Genomic DNA, 4806 nt, shown 5'->3' with positions numbered 1-4806 from the left:
GCAGTGTGGGTGACCAAGTTTGTTTGAAGAGTGGTTGGGGACAGCTACATGACAAATACTTTGTCTCTCTGGGAGGCACCTCAGCTTCTTTCCTCTCTCTTGCTGCGCTCCAGGAATCATGGACACATTGCCCAGAGCAGCATGGTTGAAGGAATTCTGCCTCTAGACACTTTCAGACCCAACTCCAAACAGCCATCAGATCAGTAAATGACACTGCAAACACTGACTTCTCCCTGGTTCAATTAAATCTTATCTTTAACCAAGAAAAAGGAAAACAGCCTTGCAATCTGCCTCAGGTACACATGAAGTATGCAGGAGCTCTTCAAAAGGATTCCTGCTCCTGTAGATCAGGCACAGGCTTTCAGAAGAAGAAAATCAGTTATTTCCACACATTTTTTTGCACTGCTCAACCAGGTTCCTGTTACACACAGTGCCTCCAGGGGAGGAAGCCGTGTGGACAGCACAAAGCAGAGGCCTCCCCCATCCCTGACAAACCCTGAGCATGTGATAACAGAGAGACAAGGGTACAGCTGCAAACTTCACCTCCACATGGGCACAGCAGGGATCAAGCCTCTGAAACCAAGCCCACAGAAAACCTTGAACATAGAGAAAAAATGTTGGCATAGAAGTGCTGCAGCATGAGACCTCCCTGCTGGTGGTGAGGCCACTCTTGCCTTGGGGAAAGAGCATTGTGTGTCTTCCCTAGACCACAGAGAGGTCAGGATGGAAAGGCACAGAAGTTTCTTCTCTGAGTAAAAACCAGTTTTTTAAACTACCTCTAGAAGGAAGGCCTGGCTCTCCTGTTATTCAGCCCACACCACCACACCAGCCCAAAGGGCTAAGGGTCCCCACCCAGCGTGGGTCTGAGTGCTACCCTTGAGCTCCACCCTGTGCCCCCAGGAGCAGCAGCCCTGCTCCCCCCTGCAAGCCTGCCTTGTGTATTCCAGCAGCAAGCTACAACTGAGCTGGGAAACAACACTTGGAAGCAAAGCAACACCAGATCAGCCAGGCAAACGCTGAGGAGAGGTGACAGTAACAAGGAAGGTTATGTTTAGCTTCACATCTGTGCTGTTTGGAAGCTCTCTTCACAGGGAAGGAAAAAATAGCTTAAGAATAAATCTTTTACTTGGAAAACATCCAGTCCGGGAATAAAAAACAAGAGTCTAAGAGAATGAGTAATTGGATGGAGAAAGATGGTTGAGCAGTGAGGTCAGGGCATGCAAGGAGCACAAAGGAAGGACCACCAGCACAGGAATGGTTTGGGGAAAGCAGGCATGCTCCAGCTGTCTCACCAGGATCATCTTTTGGAGGGGAAAGAACAAAGCCCTGTGCTAACCCCACTTTGCACAGACCACACTCCTACAACAGGGGGAACCAGCTCCTTTCTTCCCTGGGCTCTTCCCTCCGAAAGCTCAGCAGAAAGCCAGATGCCAGGCAGGAACTGGGAGCTTCTGGTGAAGGAAGCCCAGTGTGGAAAACATGGAAAGCCACTGAATCTGGGACTCAGTTTGGAGCCAGCCACTCCACACAGTATTCTAACACCATGGAGTCCACCTGCATCTCCTCTGAAATGCCCCAGTTCCTCCTTCTCTGTCCTCACTCAGCCCCACCTGAATCACGTCCTAGTGCAGCAGGAAGTGCCAGCACTGGCATAGAAAGGCACACCCTGTTTGCTCAGGACCATTTCAAGCACATATCATTGCAGGCATATTCCCATCTACTCTTCCAGTGCCCCAGGAGCCAACACACCATGGCAGCAACAGGATGCTTCTCTGCCCAGCCCAGTCCCAAGCAAGCAGCACCATAGTGGGTGAAAGTGCCAGACAAACAACCATCCAGGCCACGTAAGCCAGCTCCAGACAGGCTTGCTAGGGATATTTCCCCATTACTGCTTCAGTGCCATGTGAGATCCGAGTCCTGCTGCACTAGAGGTGCTTGAAAATCCAATTTCCTTCCCCAAAAAACGAGGCATGTTTGCACCTGCCTCAACCCCCCTGCACCCTGCATAAGGATGGAGCGACCAGCTGAGCAATGAGTGCAAAGCCCCCATGGCATTAATCCACCATGTTCCTATCAGAAATCCAAATCTCTAATTTACTTCATCCTGAAGTTACTTAAATGTAAGCATCACTCCTGGTCCTACTTCTGTATTTATTTTTCAGGTTGCAGATATAATTGTTATACTAAGAGTGCCTTAGTTGTGATTATAAATACCCAAACTCCCATGCCTATGTATGTGCAGGCACGCATCCACACACACTCATTCTTCTACCTCTTGAGAAATGGGTCTGTTCCGCTTTCTTCTGCTACTGATAAAATATTGATTAGGGAATTTGAAAATTTGAAATGATTTAGGAGTCCCTGGATGGGAAACGTAATGTACTGTGCCAGTCGCATTATGAGCCATCCATCACCTGTCAGCAAGCAGCAAGAAAGTGACAGAATCAATACAAACGTGTCTGAAGATGGGTTTAATTCATTTCCCTTCCCCCTCAGGCCATGGCTGGAGCATCCCAGCTGGAGGAGGAGGAAGCTCAGTAACACCAGCCCAACCTCAATCCACCCAAAGTGCAGGGGGGTTAGCTTCTTCCTTGGCAGTCCAACCACACCAGGGCCAACATGGGTGACCTTGGCCACACCAGGCCAGCCAGCCAGGAATTTGTAAATCAGATCCTGAGAGCTGCATTCAGCTGCCCTTATGCCCTGGGGTACCTGCAACATCCACGTGGGTCACAGCACCTGCACAGCTCCTGCTAGAAACTGCTTTGATTGGCTTGGGCAGGTTGTTATTTGTCCCTAAAGCCTCCCCATGGGTGGTAATTCCAGCCTGTCCCAGCACATTTTACGCCATGAAACACTCCCATAGATCAGCCTGCTTTCAGAGGGACCAGACTGGCCAGCAAACAGTGTGAATCTCTCCTTGCTTCCCTACTTCCCTTCTGCATCACCCACCTTTAGTCAGCATGGCCTGATCCAGCTCCTTGTTCCTCAAGCATTTGTTGTTCTTACTCTCACCAAGAGTTTTAAAATAAATTTATAAAAAGGGGGTGAGCAGAATCCATCCATAGGGCGATCCATCATCCTCCCGCATTTTGCAGATGGATTCAATTGGCCTGTGATCCTGCTTTGCAGATTCCCTTGGAGCACTGTAATTCATCCTGCAAGGCATTTCAAATGAGACTGGACAGAGCACCAGAGAAATGACAGGAGTCGGGTGCCCTGCCATGCTCCCCAGGAGCAGGGAGGGTGACCAGGCAGGCTATTGCTCATGTCTGATTACAGCTAATTATTGCAGGGCACACCGCAGGAGGTGATGGCAGCACAAGGGCAGCTCAGACAAGCCCAACAGAGTTCCCCAAAGCTGCTCCTTAACTCATGCCAGCCCACGGTGGGCTGTGTTAGGCAGCAGCATAAACCCTGGCTGTAGAGCACACAGTGTGGCACAAGGGATTTTCCACAGCACAAAACAACTTTGGACCTGCCAGCTGCGGGTGGAAGAGCCAACAGCCTGCTGGGTGGGAGGAGGAGGATCTCCAAGCTTCCACCCTGACTGGCTCTTTGTCCTGACAGGAGCCTGACAGACATCCCTCCCCTATTCCTGACATCTTTCAAGGCGTCAGGGAGGCGGTGCAGGCCAATGGATACAGGAGCAAGCACTTGGCTTCTGGGCAGCATGTTTCCCCTCTGTTCTTTGGCTGATGATGTGGCTGCAGGTAGGACTTCTTGGACAAAACTTCCTCATTTACTTTGATTTTAATTCCATTATTTAATAGACTGCAAAACCCTTAATGTGGGAGTCTCAGCTACTGCCACTGTGCAATTCACTCCAGCTGTATCCCCTCTACCTCACCACCCCTATTAGACTCAATAAACGGTTCCAAATCCAGCAGAAGTGCTCTATTTGCTGCCTAGTATACCATATAATCTTTTCCAGAGGTAGTATTGATCTTATTAAACCTGCAGCCATCGAGTCCTCCAATGTGTCTCAGCATTTGCTTGCCTACAGCAAAGCAAAGCACCTCTTCCAACCCCACAGCAGCATGCAGATGACAGCACCAGCCTACACTGACCCGGAGACAAGAGGATCAGTGCATTCCTGAGAACAATTTAATAGTCAGTAGAGCCATGGCTTTAGGGTATTTAGTCAAAAGCAATATCCCGTCTCAAAAAGAAATGTCTGAGTAATTCTAACTGTAAGGGACAGAAATTAGGGACTAATTCAGGCCGTAACAGGTACTGAATGCCGAGTCCAGAAGCAGCTCTGCTCGTGGCTAATGGATTTTGCACACTGAGACTGGCTCGGGGCTCTCAGCTCATCCCCCCAGAACCCTCACAAGATTCACTTGCAGCCACTTTGCGAAATTTTCCTCACTCATCCATAAAGGGAGAAACTCATGAGATTATCTGCACGGTCCTCTCCAAACAAGCAACCCTTCCCACAGCACAGAAGCTGGCTCCAGATGACAGAGGAGAGGCTGTAGGAGGCTGGGCAAGGAAAGCAGCATTAAGATGCAAAGCACAGAGCTGGAATTCTAAAAAAAAGGATATATACCCACATCTGTATGTGCAGGTACATGAAGCTCACCAATTTGAGGGAACACAGCTCCACGGTGTGCTGGGAAGGCAGAGGCACAGAGCACAGTCTAACCAGATGTTTGCCTGACAGAGCCTCAGCACTGGGTTATGTTCCCAGGCTGCCCTGGCAGCGGCATCCAAGGAGAGGACAGATGGCAGCTCCACAGCAGAGCATCAGGACCATGACTCGCGTCTTTCCTCTAGACAAGGCTCTGGTGCTGCCAGCTTACA

This window comes from Ammospiza caudacuta, chromosome 7 (assembly GCF_027887145.1).
Source record: "Ammospiza caudacuta isolate bAmmCau1 chromosome 7, bAmmCau1.pri, whole genome shotgun sequence".
Taxonomy (NCBI): Eukaryota; Metazoa; Chordata; class Aves; order Passeriformes; family Passerellidae; genus Ammospiza; species Ammospiza caudacuta.
The sequence above is the reverse complement of the archived record's forward strand: the minus strand, read 5'-3'. Positions refer to the sequence as shown.